This window comes from Arachis ipaensis, chromosome B3 (genome assembly GCF_059453495.1).
Source record: "Arachis ipaensis isolate K30076 ecotype BB chromosome B3, ASM5945349v1, whole genome shotgun sequence".
NCBI lineage: Eukaryota > Viridiplantae > Streptophyta > Magnoliopsida > Fabales > Fabaceae > Arachis > Arachis ipaensis.
Genome location: NC_142438.1, coordinates 36,656,305 through 36,676,079, shown reverse-complemented (window position 1 = coordinate 36,676,079; position 19,775 = coordinate 36,656,305). Strand labels below are relative to the sequence as shown.

Genomic DNA, 19,775 nt, shown 5'->3' with positions numbered 1-19,775 from the left:
GAAAAAAATGCCACACATCAAAAGTCTCTCCCTCCATAATAGCAAATGTAATTAGGACGATATTGTTGTTGCCATCCTGTGAAACTGCCACTAACAGACAATCCTTATACTTTTTGTACAAGTGAATCCCATCCACTTAGACAATTGACTTACAATGTCTGAATTCTCTAATGCAGGGGTAATAACTCCAAAATACTCGATGCAATACCCGAATATCAGTCACCAAGTCATCGCCTTGATATGCAGGCATAGTATCAAAATAGACGACAGTTGATGGCTCCTTATGACAGATGGCCTCAAACCATATAGGCAATGCTTCGTACGATGCTTCCCAACCTCCATATATTTTTTCTACTGCCTTTTGCTTAGCCAACCATGCTTTCCGATAATTGACGGTGTAGTTGAACTTCGATTGCACTTCGGCAATAACTGATTTTACCTTTAACGAGGGGTCAGCCTCAACCAACGGCTTGATGGCTTTTGCAATTGTGATCGAATCCAGCTTAGAATGATCCTAAGAAATGGTGGCTCTGGTACAGGTGTGATTACCATTATACCTCCTTATAACCTAACAGTGCTTCCTGCTGATCATGCTAACCCTGACAAGCCAATCACACCCTGACCCATACTATGTACACTTGGCATAAAATGTCAACGGCTCCGACTCATACACCCGGTAGTCTACACTTCTTCGGATGGTATACTCTTTCATCTCCTTAATAACAACTTCCCTGGAACTGAATTCCATCCCAACGGCAAATTCACCATCTGCGACAATAGAAATTTCTGTGGCGAAGGCATTCGAACAGAAAATACTTAATACACGAATATTTAATAAATGAAAAAGTAAATCAATACTTACAGAATCAATTATGATATAAATAAACTGTGCATCTGGTTATTATCTCATTCTAAACAAAATAACAACATAAACACATAATTAAATACTGATTAATAAATACTAATTTTTTTAACTAAATCAATAACTAACTAACAACATTATTATCTTAAACTTAACTAAATAAACCGATAAACAAATGCTAGTTGAGTATAATTTCACACTTCACTTAACTATTTGGTCCATCAATCAATCTAAATTATTACAAGCTTCTAATCCTATTTATAAATATAGGCAACCACGTACTGCACTCATATATTCCGAAAACTCCGGAACATGCATAGGTTCCAAATCTAAAACTCGCATGAAAGATGGCTCCTCACACGGCACTTCATTTGCGAGTGCAATTGCCTCGTCTGTCACATTTGGAGCCATGATGCCGTCACCTTGATCTTCATCACTGTCTGGACCAACAACTTCATAATTGCTTTCGAACTCTTCTTCACTGTCACTATTGTAATCTTCGCGTACAATATTTCGGTCGGCCTCAGATTGTTCGAACTCAACGTACAACTCGATGAACGAGATTTGAGCATGACTTTCAATATACATTGAAAACATTATCTCTTGCAAACTCACTTCGTCCGTTACATATTTGGTTTGAAATTGGACGAATCCACCAAACACCGGTATGGGATATCTGTATAAAATACATGATATTTTCCTTGACATCTCAGAATCTATCTTCTCACAGATCACACCTTTGAGCTCTTCAAATGAGATTGTAAAGGGAATAACAACATCTAATGGATTTTCACAAATGAATTTTACTCCTTTAGATGTTTGTAACAAAACCTGACCAAAATAATACACTTTTAAAAGAACTCTGTCATTCATTTATCTCACTCTACTAAATAAGAACAGAAACTACACTACTAGATTTTTGGGCTACATACCAAGGAGAAAAACATAAATGGAAGAAACCAGAGGAAGAAGCCGAGCAAGATGAAGAAGAAGACGGGATCTGATGATCTCTTCTACGAGCTACACACTTTTATATATACAATATCCATAAATCGGACCCACCGATTAGGGAGAGCTGATTCATATTAAATTTAAAAAATACAACTCGGACCGTGCGACTTCATTTTCGGATTTATACAAAAATTCATGATGAGTTCTACCCAATCCTCTCTAAATCAACATGTAAATTACTCTCTATGACGTGGCACATGTTAATTGGATGTTTAGTTTTAGTTTAAGTTAATTTAACCCAATAAGAATTGACATCTTAACTAAAGTAGGATTATTTTGTAATTAAATATTTTTTTAAGATGAATGATTAGATAATTTTTGTAAATATTAAAAAGTAAATTTATATGTTTTTACATTTTATAAAAAAAAGAAATCCAAAATTTATATGTTTGCATCTTTAAGACGAGGGGCAGCCCAATCAACCTTTCCTGTGAAAAATGAGAAAATAAACAGAGAAATTCAATTGAAATTGTACTTATGTTTCTTATGAAATATGAATGATCAATATTGGGGGCAATTACAATCAATTCCAACTTCAATATATGTGACAAAAATTAGTGAACATCTGGCTCGCTTTCTTTTCTTCTTTTCCTCTCTTTTCTTATACCAGATAATAAACAGTGGATGGATGAAAGTACTGTATCAAATATGTGCAAGGCAGTGGCGCTGCTCGTGACGACAGCAGCGGCGATGCTTTGGAAGTCAGCGACAGCACGATAGACGAAGATAACGGGACACTTAATGAGGCGGTTATACTCGGGTGGCGCGACAACAGTGACGAAATGGGAGAAGAGCTACAGACAAATTATGATTCAATCTCTGGAAGTATGATTTGGGGAAGAAACAAAAATTCAGTTTTTAGTATTTTTGTAAATTATACAATTACCCATTTTGGGCTATAATTTAATTTCAAAATAATTTAACCATAGTTAACATAACAACCAAATATAGAATGACATGTCATAGAGGTAATTTACATGCTATTATAGGAAGGATAGAGTAGAATTTATCAAAATTCATATATATATATAATGCACCGTTCGATTTGCATGCTGTGAAATTCAAATTTCAGCCGCTGCCAAATCGGACCCTCCGACTTGTTAAGCAATTTTTTCCAACACAGAACTCGGATCGTGCGAGTTCTAACCCTTGCCACTCACATAAAGCTGTCCCACAATTTGGTCTAGCACGCCCTATTTCTATATCCAGGCACATCACATTCATGAGTTCCATAACGAAAAAATTGAGCCCAGTTACAATTAAAAGTTTGATTATGTGAATATAATTTAGAAATGATATTTCATATTTAATAAATGAAAGCTTTCGATCCCTTTTGTACTAAACAAGTTAAACGTTTAATTACAAATGTGAAGTCATTTTACATGCTTCTATATATAATTTTGATTATGAATTTACACATAAAATCACTATATTTTTATATAATTCTGTTGTAAACTTAATTCTAATTACGGGGCACAAATATGTAGTACTTATTTATATTACTTTTATTATATTTATATAAAGCATTTTTTTATTGAATAAAAATTAAATGTTAATATAAAAGAAAAATTGTGTAGGCATTTAAATAAATATAAAATATTCTATTATCTAAAATAAACTGCTTTTAATATATAATATTGTAAATAACAACATAATATTTTATTTTTAGATAAATAATATAACATATATAAATTTCAAAAATATAAATATTTTTTATTCATTTAAATTAATTATTATGCACACAATTTTTGAAACATTAAAAATATTTTAAATTACAACATTAAAATGTAAACATAAATTCTATACTACGGCAGCTTACCAAAACAAAATGGCGAATCACGGGTATAAATCAATGGCAAGATAAAATTACATGTAAGGATAATGTCGATTATGTAGGCAGTAGAAGATTGAATTATGGAATGATAGATTCACACTCAACACAGCCTCCTCTTTATCCTAAAGTTGCTGACCAACTTGAAACTCATAGTCCTTCTATATCCTGTGTGTCTCTGGGCCCAAACTCGACAGGCACGGGAGCTTTTCCCTGCTGTCTTATGGCATACAAGTCCATAGCTGAAAAGTGCCGCTGGGGGGAGGGGGTTACTGCGGAGTTCCTGGACTAGCTGCTCCTCCACCCCCAGTTGAAGTACTATTCGCATCCTCGTTATCGTTATCATCAGCAATCATGGAGGGATCCACATCATCCTCATCCTCATCCTCATCCTGAAACACATCTTTTCCACCATCCAGAGCTCCACCCTGTCTGGATTCTAGTACCATATCATCAATGCCGGCCATCGCAATTGCAACATCAACCACGGGCCCAGTGTCAACCCTAGATCTATCACGAGATGGGTTTAGATCCACATTGAATGACGGGGAGGCCACCAAAAACTGTCTTAGGCTCAATCACGGGCGGAGATGAAGAGGCACCAACAGGCCTCGAACTAGGGCAGGCTGCCATGGCTGATGGTGTGGAATTAGAATGTACACCACTGCAACAGCATGTGCATCGGGTCGTACCAAGTGATACCTCAGGTGAGTAAGGGTCGATCCCATGAGGATTGATGGAGTAAGCAACAATGATTCAGTGATTTATTTAGTCAGACATGCAAAAAATGGTATTTTGAGGCTTGAATTACAATAAACAGTAAATTCAGAGAGTTGAAGGCAAACAATAAATTGGTGTGAAGAATATATAACAAAGCAGTTAAGATTTTAGAGTTATTTATCTTCCAGATTTCTATTTCTTACCAACTATTTTAATCATGCAAGATTCAATTCATGGCAAACTGTAATTGACTAAACCCTAATTTCTTACTGATTTAGTCTCCTCTAACTTAGTTAACTGCCAATTCATTAGTCACTTAATTTTGATTAGAGGTTTAAGTCCTATACTAGTTTATTAGCCACTAAAATCCTGAGTATACAAACATAAGGCGATTATATGTCACGTATTCCGTTAAGTCCAGATAAATAGTCAATTAGGAGAAATTGATTTCAAACCTTTGTCCACGTGAATTACTTTTCTAGGGTTTAACAAGAACGCAAGTAGAAAAATGGTTATCTTCCAATATATCCGAATCTCTGGAATGAAGAACGTAAGAAAATTCTTGAAATTGAAACCAATACATTACTCAAAATACAGTGGAAATAGTCCTTATCCATATAATAAAATAGCTCCTAACCTTAACATGGGAGGTTTAGTTGCTCATGACTTAGACAGAAGACTAAGGCACTAAAAAGTGTAAAATGTAGAATGAAGTGTGTAAGAGTGAAGAGAACCCAAAGGGCTACATATTTTCCCTTTTATATCTAATCCTAATTTGATTTGAAACTAAAATAAAAACAGTGAAATCTAGACCTAAAATATTTTGTTCGTAAATGAAAATAACTAAAACAAAAAAAATACAATAATTAAAAGCCAAATCCACTAAAGATGCTACTTTGGGTGAAGGGTGATCCGTATTGCTGGCGCTAAACGCCAGTTTCGGCTTTCAGCGCCTTAGGGGGCAGAAAGCTACCACCCAATACCAGCTTAACGGCGCTAAACGCCCGGCTTGGTGTTTAGTGCCCCAGTGTGCAGAAGGCATCCCCACGTTGCTGACTTGCTGGCACTACACGCCTACATCTGCGTTTAGCGCCAGCTTGGCAGATTCAAATTTCTCTTCTTAACTGGCACACAAACTCTGCGGAACTGATCCAAACTTCACCTGAAATGATTAAACCACCATAGCAACTCAAAGTAGCATCCAAAGAGATTTTAAACACTAAAATAGCATTAAAACTTCCTGAATTCTAACTTAAAATAAACACACGAGGAATACTGAATTGTAATAAAGTTAAAGTAATAATAGGAATAGAGTTGAGAGTCGGAGTTGCTTTGCCTTTCTTAATTAACTCCAGTACTACTGTCTTCTTTGCTTGTGAATGATCTTCTTCTATGGCAGGCTGTATGTGATCAAAGCCATTTTCCGTGGTCATTGATCTCCTTTGCTACAGATTGAACGCCATTGGCCGTGGTCATCCAATCTAACAAAGGGTGAAGCACTTAGCAAGTCATTCTCCTGGCGATCCTACTCAAAACGCCACAGACAAGGTCGAATCTTCTGAATCAGAGAACATTGCTTCTTTAGATTCTAGCCTATACTACGGAGACCCTAATCTCCACGGAAATCGGCTAAACTGGTTTCTCGAGAAGTCCCCAACGAAGTCGTGGATTAATCGTCTGAGAGATGTATAAACATAGTTATTCGCTTGTGCTTTTCCTTCCGAGTATTCACACGGACCCAAGTAGATGCAGGTGTTTGTTAGCCACGTTCGTCTTAATGTGATGAACAGAGCTAATTGGTTAGATCATCCTATTCACCACGATGAAGATCGGGATATACATCTTAGAGATAGATCAAACACGGATTGAAGAAGAAATAGTAGTACTTTTATTAATTCATAGGACTCAGCAGGTCTCCTCCCCTCAACTTAGGAGGTTTAGAAACTCATACTGAAAGCAAAATACAATGATAAATGTGAATAATGTGTAAAAGGTTCGAAGGACCCTGAAATACATAAATAAAATCCCTTAAATACTAAACAAATGACTAGTAAGGGTAAAACAGTCTATCTAGTGTTAAACTCCACTTCTGGGGCCCACTTGGTGAGTGTTTGGGCTGAGATTTAGTGAGATCCACGTGCTATGAGGCTTCTAGGGCGTGAAACACTGGCTAGGGGGTCCTCATTGGGCCTTTGGATGCTGGGCTCTGCACTTTGGGCGCTGGACGCCTGGAAGGGGGCAGGAAGTTGGCATTGGACACCGGTTTTGGGCCTTCTAATCTGAAGCAAGGTATAGACTATCATATATTGCTGGAAAGCTCTGGAAGTCAGCTTTCCATAGCTATTGAGAGCGCTATATTTGGACTTCTGTAGCTCCAGAAAAGCTCTTCCGAACGCAGGAAGGTCAAATCTGGACAGCATCTGCAGTGCTTTCTCTGTCTCTAAATCAGACTTCTGCTCCAACTCCTCAATTTTAGCCAGAAAATACCTGAAACACAAAAACTCATAGTAGAATCCAAAAATATGAATTTAACTCTAAAACCTATAAAAAATTAATAAAAACTAAATAAAACACACTAAAAACTATATGAAAATGATGTCAAAAAGCGTATAAAATATCTGCTCATCACATATGTTGTGTTTACAAAATTGTAACCTGATAAACATAGGTTCCAATTGTTCTATTTAAGTAACTTGCCTTTTATTTTATATTATCTGACGAATAATTAGATTATTATATTCAAAATTTATTAACTAACTACTTTATTAAAAACGTGTTTTAAATTTAATATTATCCAATTATTTTATTAATAATTAAAATGTATAAAATCATATCCTATTATTCTTAAATATTTTTTATTTTGTTAGTTAAATTTTTTATTCTTTAATCCGACCACACTTTTATATATATATATATATATATATTAGTGCAAAAATATTTTTCACAAAATATTTTTCATCATACATAATTTACTAAAAATATATTTTGTTAAATCTAAGAATGAATCATAACTTGCTAAATGATTTTAATTTAATTATGTATGATGAAAAATTATTATTATTATTATTATTATTATTATTTAATATATAACAAAATTAATTGACAGTATATAAATTTAAAAGGTTATCACCTATTTCATTGTAGGAAGGTGAACATCTTACTGAATTATTACATGCCATTAAAGGAACTTAGTTAACATATAAACCTACTTATAAATGTATAGAATTATTATTACTTATTTTTTATTAACAGCACTACAAGCGTACAAAATACTATATGGTAATTAATTTGGAGTTCAAAATTCTAGTCTATGGGTATTTTATCATTATTTTTTTTCTATACGCATCATATAACTTTGCACAAATAAAACTTTGGACATTTCATTATGTGCGTAACTAACTTAAATAAATAACATTAAACTTACAAATACATAGATAAAAATATAATATTATACAAATCAATATAAACACATAAATGACAAATTATAATTTTAATGTTTATAAAATGACTAACAATTAAACCCAATGAAGTTCACATTATGGGAGTTAGTAAATAATTAAGTTCTTGATTTAAAAAAAATGAAACTATAATTAACATTTAAGTTTGAGTGATTTGGTAAAATTTAGACTTCTAAATTTTGCATAACATAAGAAATTTCAATTAAAAAAATAAAAAATTAACCTGAGTAGTCCTCAAAAATATAAACATCTACAATATTCATACCATACGCACATATTGATTCTTATTTTTTATTTTTTTTTGTCCGTGCATTGATTCTTAAATGAATTCAGTTACTTTACTTTCTAATATTTTTTAACCTTCAAGGATGTGGCATACCACATGCATCCCAACACTATAAACTAATTAAACTCTTGTTTTCTTTTTTTTTTTTTTCCGATGAAAAACCAATCAAACCCTACCCAAGTGGGCTAAATCCTACTAACCTAAATTAAAGCTCCAATAGGGTTAACGTTTTTTTTTCTCATTCACTTCATTTCAAGGAAACTGACGCTACAAAGAAATTCCCGGTCCAATCCATCTTTTTAATCAAAGCCCAATATCTCCACTCTACACACTAATACCATCCAACTCAGCATACTTATACTTGATCTCTTAAACATGTTTTTAATTATTAAAAAATAAGGGGTACAATGAAAATTGGACTACTATTGTACAACTCTCATCCTCACTACATAATAGGCATTTTCTAAAAAAATCTTGCAGCATTTTGTTCAACTTTTTTCACCATAGCTAATTCCTTAACATATATATGTTATTTTAAAGAGAAAAAAAATGCCAAACTAAAGGTACATTTGGTTTGTATTTTTATTTTTATTTTTAATGTTTTTTATTTTTAGAATTTAAAAAAAAAGATAAAAATAAAAAATAATTTTTTTATTTTTTTACAAAATTTAAAAATTAAAAGTAAAAATAAAAAATATAAATATAAATCAAATCGCATTCTAAATTTAAAAAGAAATGATTGCGAGACCTAATCAGTAAGCCATTTTTTTAATAACATAATTTTAACACTTGTTAAATTTTTAAAAAATATTTGGTAACAAAAAAGAATTAGTCAAAGTAATTATAACTTGTCTTATTTAACATTTATTAATTGTTGCGACAATTAATAAATTCTAAATATTATTCATGTGTATTTCTCTCTCTTAAGCATACAATTTTTTATTCCTAACTAGTGTATGTTCCGTATACTGTACGGAATAATTAATAAAAATATATAATTTTTAATTAAAATAAATTAAACAAAAAATATATATAATAATAATTATTATAAATATTTTATAAAGATATAATTAAAATTAAAGTTTAATTATTTTTAATATTAAAATATTAAAAATATTTAGTATTTGTCTTAACTGATTTGGATTAGTTGAGTGGTCATCTCACTCGTCTACCTAAGAAAGTATTAGAGTTTCGAATCCTACCTTGTGTACGTAACAACTCATTAGTTAGCGACAGATCCTGAATTAATAAATGGAGCTTCAATCCGTGGAAGATTAGTCCTCGACCTGCCAAGTTAGAAAATACAGTGAAAGAAAATAATATTTTGTCTTGAAAGTAGAACAATTTTCACTGATGATAGAAATACTTATGGAGATTTTCCTTTGTTAAAATTTAACTGTGACAGTTTTATTTATTGGTATCATATTCATTCAAATGATGTCAAACAATATGATCAACGTTGCTACCAGTTAAAAATTTATATTTTATGACATGATTTTCAAGCTTCTAAACTTATAAACTTATGTCATTCCAAAAGCTATTAGATTGATTAATATTTATTGGTAATATTACCAAAATACCGTCGTTGAGTATTAGTTTGTGTAAAAAGAAACTATAATAACTTTTGTTATTCAATATATAATTTATTCTATTGAAAAATGAATTATTATTCCTAGATTGGTAAATATATTTTTCTCTATTTTTATATCATTTTATTTCGCAATATTTGCCATTAAAGAAAAAAATAAATGACTACAATATCTTATAATATGATGTACAAAATCATTTTTAATTCAAAATTAATTCTGGTTAATGAAAAAAAATTCAAAAAAATTTCTTACACAAATTTAAATTTAAATTTGAATTCAAAATTGATTAACAACTCACGTTTTTTAAAATTTGAGTAAAGTATCGTTTTTGTCCCCAACGTTTGAGGTAAGTCCCAAAGTTGTTCCTAACGTTTCAATCGTCCTATTTAAGTCCCTAACTTTTCAAAATTGACTCAATGTTGTCCTACCGATAAGGATCTGTTAACAGAATTCACGGCAGGACAAAATTGAGATGATTTTGAAACGTTAGGGACTTAATAGGATGAAAACATTGGGAACAAAAACGATACATAGAAATAAATTTTAGTTTTATCCTTCAATAATATCAAATTTTTACTGTACATAGTATTCAATTATTTTTTAATCACATCTAAGTAAATTACACTTAATCACATTACTTTCATTCTAAATAAATTTATTTTTTTTATAATTTTACACTTAAAGTTATAAGTTAATATAAAAATATAAAAAAAATATTTAGGATCCTAGGCCTCTAGTCTTTACTCAACCTAGGGCTATTGTTAGGATCCTAAATCCGAATTAGGTTCATTGTCTTAAAACCCAATACAGATAAAGTTCACGTGTCCTATCTCAAATCGGCTCAAATTGAATTTCCGTTGTTAGTTAGATATAGTAATAGATACTCGTGTGGACACGGCAGACCCCTTTTTCCATCCTTCACTCTTGTCTAAAAAAAAAATATCTCCCATCCTCTCTCCATCTTCGTCGCAAGTCCCTCTATTTAATTATCCCTCAGTGAATTTAGATACCTACAATTATCTATAGATATTCTTTGAAAATTTTTTAAAAGAATAACAAAAAAATTATAATATAATAATCATAAAATAATTAATTCAATATAATTCAACACAACTCATCATATATTTATTATAAAAAATAATATTTCAAAAAAATATAAAAATATTTTTCAACATAATAACATAATATAATATTTTAAGGCGAAACTGAGCGACAGAATGATGAACTTAAGAGGCAAAAAAAGTGAGTTAGAGAAAGAGTAGACACAAAATCAATGCTAAGAATGAGTCTAGAAGAAAAAAAAAAGAGTTTAAATTGGAGACAGAAATTAAGATTACTAAATTTAAGAAATGAATATATATATATATATAAAACGGGTCCCTTGAAGAGGGTACCTATGTCTCCATCCCAGTCTATTTCACATGGACAGGTCTCCACCCGTAAAAATTTTACAAATCCCTATTTAGTCCCAAATTGTAATTGCTATATTATTCTCATAAAATCACATGTATCCTTGTTATAACAATATTAATTGAAAATAAGTGGTTAAACACAAAATGAGTCACATTTTTCATATATATAACAATGGATAATATCACATATTATAACTTGTGAAATCATATTATAAAATATTGATAAGTTTGAAAAACTTAAAAAAAAAATAAAAAATATTAAAAAATTACTGGTTGATTCATAAGATTTTATTTTTAGAAATTTGTCTATAGTCTATGATTAATAATGAAATTACATATATACTATTTATCTTATATGTATTTTATTTTTCTTGATAGAAACTTATACTTTTTTTTGGTATTGACGATATTAGTGACTATAGAGAGATTTTTACCATTAAATAAAACTATAAAGAAATTAAAAACAAAATCTGTTGATATTTTTTTGATAATTTATTTAATTTTTAATTAAAATTAAAATTAAATTATATATTCAATTTATATTTATTTGTTTATTATAATAATTATTTGTAATAGATAATATATTTAAGTATTTTTGAAAGAGACAGATTAATTTTACTAAGACAGAGTGAAATATAATAAATACACTGGGAGTAAAAGTTAAATAAACAATTAAAAATAAGATAAAAAAAACAATTAAAAGAAGTAGAAATAGGCAGAAAAGACTATACATGTAGTTGATAAAAAAACACTACAAAAAAAATTTAGTATAAATCAATGAATATAAAATATAAAAGATAAAAATCAAGATATGTTCTTATTAAAAAATTTCAAGAAAATATTATAAAAAAGAACTTATTAATAAAGTTCTAAAAAAATATTACAGAAAATTTAAAATATTAATAAACAAAATAATAACATCCTTAAAAATTATTAATCAAAATATAAAAAAAATATATAAAACAAAATCATAAAAAATTTTGACAAAATAAAGAAATTACAAAAATTTTAACGGAAGTACGAAAAAAAAAGAGAAAAAAAAGTATAAAGTACATTCTATATATATATAAATTCATTTATTTCATTTTTTATTCATTATTTATTAAATAATTTAATATTCATTTTGGTCAAATCAAATAATTAGTATAATTAATTATTTATACTTAATGTTATTTATCTAGTAGTATAATTGAAATATATTAAAATATCAAGAATAAAACTAAAACTAAATATTAAGGATAAAATTCAAAAATTTATATTTACTATCTTATAATTTTTTAAAATAAAAATAGAAAATAATATATTTATAAATAAATAAAAACTATTATTAAAAGTTGAATATCCAAATAAAACAAAAATAAATTATAATTTGTAAATATAATTTATAAGAATTGTTACACAAATATTAAAATGTATAAACCATGATGTCACTAAGGTAGCGTTTGAAAGAGAGATAGAGATTGAGACTAAGAGATAGAGACTGAGAGACTGAGACTAAAATAAGTCTCAGTATTGTGTTTGGTGTAAAGTGAGAGACAGAGACTGAAATAAGAATGAACTCTAGTTTAATTTGCACAAAGAGTAAAGTTAGAATTAATTAATTGAAATAAAGATATTTTAGGTATAAAATGTTATTAAAGTTCAATTTTCATTCCAAAATATTTCAGTCTTTTGTGTCCCCACTTTTTAAAAGTACTGAAATACTAAAATTTTGGGATCATAAACTAAAATTTTAATACCAATTTTTGGGCCAATAAACATGATATTGAGTTTCAGTCTCTCAGTCTCTGTTCCAATAACAAATGCTACCTAACACAAATACAAATCATACAATATAAATAAGGCAGATTCTTCGGTGTAGAATGGAAGACAATTTCACACCTGTAGAAATACGCTGGAGAAATTGGATGTGCAACAAATGTCCAAGACGGGGACAACGTCTGACAATCGAAAAGGAGCTTGTCTATAGTCTCTCACGTGATGGGATATGTTGGTTTAGATTAGTTAGTTATTAATGTTTGGAAGCTATAGCTAATTAGTGTGGGTTAATTAGTGGGCTTATACGTGGGCCTTATTCTAGTGCAGGTGAGGAGATTCTTTTTTTGGAAGTAGTTAAGGAGTTTTTAAACAATCAGCCCAATTAATTTATTGTTTTATTGGACGTTTGTATTCTTGATATATGATTGGGCACTAGGTCTAACTGTTTTTGAAAATTATTTAATAGTGTCATGATCGTGTTTTTAAATAATGAAAAAAATATTGGGCTAAGGCCTAATAACTTACCAAGAAAATATGACAAGATAACTTTGATATAACTTTGTGAGAGCTCGATTAGATAAAATGAGTTAATTTTATTTGTAGAATTTGACATTTTTTTTATTAAGTAGATACGTTGATTTGTTTGTGTTGTCAACAACTAATAATAATTTTAAAAAATAAAATGAAATAAAAATATAGAGATAAGACTTTGATTGATTTTTGTGCATATTGTTAAAATAATTATGTAAATTTTTGTATAAAACTTTGAATCTAACGTATAATGAATTTGTCCCGGTTTAAATGTATTTGAGGTGACTTTTGTCGACGATAAAATTTTGGTGTATTTTTCTTTGGGAGAAAATTATTGAATTGGATTATGAGATTTATCCGCTAAAAAAATACCGCTAATTTTTATGCACTTATATATAGCTATGTTGAATATATTAATTTCGTAGTATAAATCATAATTAAGAGTCTAAGTTAAAAAATTAGTCGTTAAAAGAAAGGAAATGAATGAAGTTGTAGTTGATAATGTATTTTTGAAGGTGATAAAGTTGGAATTTCGAAAATTAGGATTTTGATATTAGGTTTCATATTTAGGGTTTAGAGTTTAAGATTTTGGACTATAGCAAAGAATTCCGGTTTAAGTGATTCAGAATGACGATGGATCATAAATTATATAGTTTGATGCCCAAAAACAAAACCAATAGTCATAGACTAGTATGCATACCACTCATGAACTTAATTTAGAAAGATATGTTTATAATTCTATATAAGAAGCAGTATTTAATGCATTACTAGACTTGTCAATTATTAATGTTTTCGTTCATTCTAATTATGTTAATTGTGAACAGGGACGGACTCAAGGGGGCAAGTAGTGGCCTTAGCCCCAACAAAGTTTAAAAACTCATATACTATTATTATAATAGATGTATTATATAGAGTAAAATTTAATAGGGTAGTGATAGTAAAAAAAATGTTACTATTCTTTATGTATTAAGGTTTAAATTTTTTTACATATATTTATATTATTTGTATGTTTTATTTAATTTAGAATTTTTTTTACATTTCTATTATTAAGATTAATTTTAACATTTATAATCATATAAAAAATACTTTAATATTATTTATAATAATATTATTTTTTTCTAATTTTATTTAGTTGTTTATTTTTTATTATTTTTTAATTATTTTTTATCCTTATTATTATATAAAAATAATTTAATATATTTTAAATTCATATAACAAAATTGTTATTGTAATTAACTTGTATTATTTTATGTCATATTTTTTAATTATATAAAACATAAAAATATAACTTACTGTCACATAAATACGTAATAAAGTAAATTAATTAACAAAATATTTAAAAATAGATAATTTTATATTTTACTAGAGGTAAAACCATAAAAAATTATGAAAAAATTATAAAAACTGAGATAATTTTTTTATTTGACAAGTATTTATTAATTTTTTAATTAAAAAACTAATTATAATTATATCTATTATCAAATATATAACATTATATTTGATTATACAAACTTTTAATTTTTGACCCCTCCACTCTTAGATTCATAGATCCGTCCCTGATTGTGAATCATTCCAAAGGTAAAACACTCGAATAAACCAAATACATGCCAAAATTAAGCGAATCATCCAAAGCCAAAAACGTTACGTTGATGGCCCGAAGCATGTACCTTGTTCATTCGAGTTAGACGAATTCGACTCTCACGTTAGTGGAGTCAATGGAATTGAATTGAATCGATTTACATAGGAATGTTATGTTAACCATAAATCGAATGGAGCGTAGGCAAATTAGGTAAACTCAGAATAAATCGAGTCAGACATATTTGATTTACACGAATCATAGTTGTAAAAACCAAACCGGACCAGTAGATTCGACCAGAAAATCGGTGAACCGGACCTTAGTCCGGTTCGATTACTCGTTGGACAGTTTAAGGAAGAAAATCGGTGTGAACCGGTAAGAATCGGATCAAACTGGTCAAAACCGATGAGAACCGATGAAAATCGGTCTGCTTGAAAAATTTTTTAAAATGTCTCCACCAAGTCTCAAACCAAGAACCTTGGAGAAAAGGCAACCTTGAAAGCCAACACAATCGCTTTCCTCCTCCATGCAGAATTTCTCACTATGACAAGTGTATTCCATCTGAAAAAAAAAATTAATCAACAAATAACTCGTCATCTAATTTCCTCACGCTCTCTAATGTATTCCAAGTCCGATCCATATGAAAAGAATATTGGTACTACTTAATACTTATATGGCACACATTATAAATCCCTTCGGCAGTACTAGGCACATTCACACTAACAAGTATCACTCCACAAATACAACCACTCCTAACTTTGCATCCACCAGATACTTCATTGCATATACCAAATTAAATACAATTAGTCAAAATTCACATAACACTACCTGACTACATAAAACAAGTGGTCTAATAGATTTTCTAAGTTAAATCCCCAAAGCCTAATATCACCGATTTTAGTTTATCACAAGTCACAAGTTATTTACTGAATACTTACATAAACCGTCATGATGATGTATTTCGTTTGGAACAAGTTGTTCATATGATTTTCACTCTTTTATATATTCTTTTCATTAAATGTCAACAACATTTCAATTTTACTCTTATTTTTTTACTTCATGATAACAAAGATAAGCTTATCATGTTAAATTACATTGAACTAAATGAATTCTAACTATGAAATAAAAAATAATACAAACAAATAATTTTATACTATTTTATTCATTCTGATATTTTATAAAAAAAATTTATTTTTTAACTAAATTATAAAAACCATAAACAACATGTCTCAGCTAAATTATAAAACAGATAACCAGTTATACCCTTATCAATTTTCAATAATATCTTATATCTGCATTACTTCACAAGCAGTTATATAGTTCTAAAATCAGAGGCATAAATAGCAACTAACAATTCGTTCACACACTCCTACCTTTAACACTGTCGATTTTACACCGATGACACACAGATTTCCCATAAATCTAACGCGTTAACCAGCCAAGCTCCCTAAACCCTATACCACGCCCACTAATCTTAGCCGACTCGACAACCATCAAAGAAAGGGCAACTCTACTGCACTTGATATAGAAAAAAACCCCAATTGAATTTCTTTCTCCAATTCACCTTTTTCTTTACATATTTTTTGCCTTCTCCTCCTGTAAGATTTTATTCTAACTCCAGTACACATAGCCCACCAAAATTTAGTCCATCAACATTTTAAGAAACATTTGTGCAAAAAAGACCCAATAACATGAGACCCATGTTCAACTAATACTAATTATCCTTACTTAGCCTAATTACACAACCTGATAATGTTTCCAGATCACGTGGAGGGAGTTGCACTTCCTGAATTGAGAGGACGCCTTTCCTGCAGCAGGTCACATCTGCTCCTTCACTCACACACCTGTCGCATGTTGCACCTGTCCACGCTATTTCTACACGTGTAGAAGCCGCATCAATTTCTACACGAGAGACTTCGCCTATAAATAAATGTATAAAAGTAGAAATAAAATCTTCAAACTCAATCAATATAACAATAAGTAAAAATTTTGTTATGTATCTACTAAACGCGGTAATAAATATTGGATAAAATGAAATCATATTTTTATAAATATATTTATAAATAACTAAAAAATTAAAAATAATCACACTAAACAATATACAGCATCAATGATAAAATATAACCTAAAAAAATTACTTAAATTCAAAAAGAACGTGTATGTGATGAATTATAATAAATTTATATATGAGGAGTAAAAATAAAATAAAGAAAATAATTAAAAGAACTAAAAAAGGTAAAATAAATAATGTGTGGAATAAATAAAAAATATATTGTAATGAAAGATTAATATAATCAATGAATATAAAAGATAAAAGAGAAAAATTAAAATACGATCTCATTAAACAAATTTTAAGAAAATTTTTTTTGAAGAAAGACCTATTAATAAACTTTTATAAAAATATTATAAAAAATTTAAAATGCCTTTAAATAAAATAATTCTATTAATCAAAATACATAAAAAAATAATTGAAATAAAACAAAATTATAAAAATTTTTTGCAAAATTAAGATAGAAAAAACAAAAATAAAAAAATTACAAACATTACACCCGAAGTACAAAATAGAGAGGAAAAAAGGATAGAAAGCACATTCTAATTATATATAATTAAAATATATTGTTGAATTATTAAATTAAAGAAATTGAATTGATGACTAAAAACAATAAATCCTGATGACTAAAAATAATAAATTAAATTAAAGAAAATTTGAAAATATTATATGAGAATATAGAAATCATAGAATATATAATATAGGAGCACATATACACTAATAACAAAATAAAATCGTAGCATATAAAATTGAAATCCTTCAATATTTTTAAATGAATTAAATGAATTTATTTAAAAATAATAAATATTCATTCACTACAATGATTAATACCCGTTTTATTTACTGGACCGTACTAATAAGAGAGAAATTAAAAAATATATGTGACCAGTTTAAATCATTTATTTAAGTATCAATTAATTCATACATAGTATAAACTCGTTACCTTCTCAATAATTAATACTCGTTTTATTATATATATATATATATATATATATATATATATATATATATATAATCAGATAATAAATTAAATTAAATTAATTTATTTATTTCATTGTCTTATATATTATTTATTAAATCATTTAATATTTATGTGCTTTAATGAATCAATTTTTTTTAAATAATTTAATATCTATTCTAATTAAATTAAATATTTGATCAGTTATGATTGATGTAATTTAATTAATCAAATAAAATATTAAATGATGGAATATTATTTATTCTAATAAAATCAAATTAAATATAATTATTTAGTTTTAATTAATATTTATTTTATAAGGACACATTTTAAAAATATTTTTTTTAAATAATTTTTATAAAATATTTTTTTTATAATGTTTCTAGCTTATGCTCTAAGGACACAGTTAGCAGAACCCATTAAAAAAATACTTATTAGTTAATACAAATAATTAGTATACTTGATTTGGTTCAATAAATTAAAAGAAATAAATGTGAAAGGAAGAGATAAAGAAAAAGTGAACGAATAAAAATGTGTAGCTATCAAAAGACAATAATAAAAAAAGTCTTTTTTAGTTTATTTATTTATTAATTATTAACTTATTATAATTAATTTCACACTATTTATTATGTATCATTCATATTACAAATGAACACAATAAATTAGTTTAATTATAGATAATTAATTATAATTGATATAACTCATTTCACTATCCTTTCTAAAAAAATAATTAAAAAGATACATTTTAATTTTCTGTTAAAGTAAAATAAAATAAAATACATAAATTGAATAGATATAAATCTGAAAATTATAAAATTTTATTAAAAATTCAAATAAATTAGTACTATAAAACTAAATTCAATGTCTATTTAAAATAATTACCGACCTTCTATTCTTCTAATTATTAATAATTTAAATAAAATAATATCCTATAACTTATCTTTTTATTTATTTTAAGTAATTACTAATATTTTATTTTTCTAATTATTTTCTTGTCTTATTTATCATTCATGCTTTTGATCAAATAAATTAATAAACAAATAAACTAAATTAATTACCTCAGTTATACTTAGACTATTCAACAATTCAACATAATCTTTTCAATTTGGGATTAACTACTAACCATAGAAAATAGAAAATTTAGAGTAATTTATTAGTATTATGAACATTAATTATGTATTGTGAAATAACCTAAAATCATAATGTAATTTATTTTTAAATAAATAATCAAGCATAATTGCTAATTATGAAATAACCTAAAATTATAATGCATTTTATTTTAAAGAAACAATCAACCATTAACATCAATAAATAGAAACTATCGTCAAAATACTTTGATTAAAAATATGAGGGGTTAATTACTATTCATTATTAATAATATATCGATTATATCAAAAAGTAAAAATATAATTATCCGAATTTATATTATTAGAAGAATTAGCATCACAAGTAAAATTTTATCAAAAAAAAAGTAAAACTGCATATATATATATATATATATATATATATATATATATATATATATATATATAGTGAATTTAAAAAATAAAGATTGTTAAGTAATTAAGATTTTTTTGAAATAAATAGTAAAAAAAATAAATATTATAAACTATATTCTTTCATAAATAATCTTTACAGAAATATTTGATAACCAAAGAAAATCTATAACACCCTCACTATCAGAAGTCACGCTTCCGGCTGCGCCACTCTGATAGCAAGAAGTATTACGACTA

General features: G+C 27.8%; 1 protein-coding gene across 1 annotated transcript in view; it reads left to right on the top strand.

The window, feature by feature from the left end:
• Positions 1-19,775, top strand: part of LOC107630280 (Pyridine nucleotide-disulfide oxidoreductase family protein) — a 187,979-nt gene that overhangs the window by 25,094 nt on the left and 143,110 nt on the right. The gene's annotated exons all lie outside the window — the stretch shown is intronic.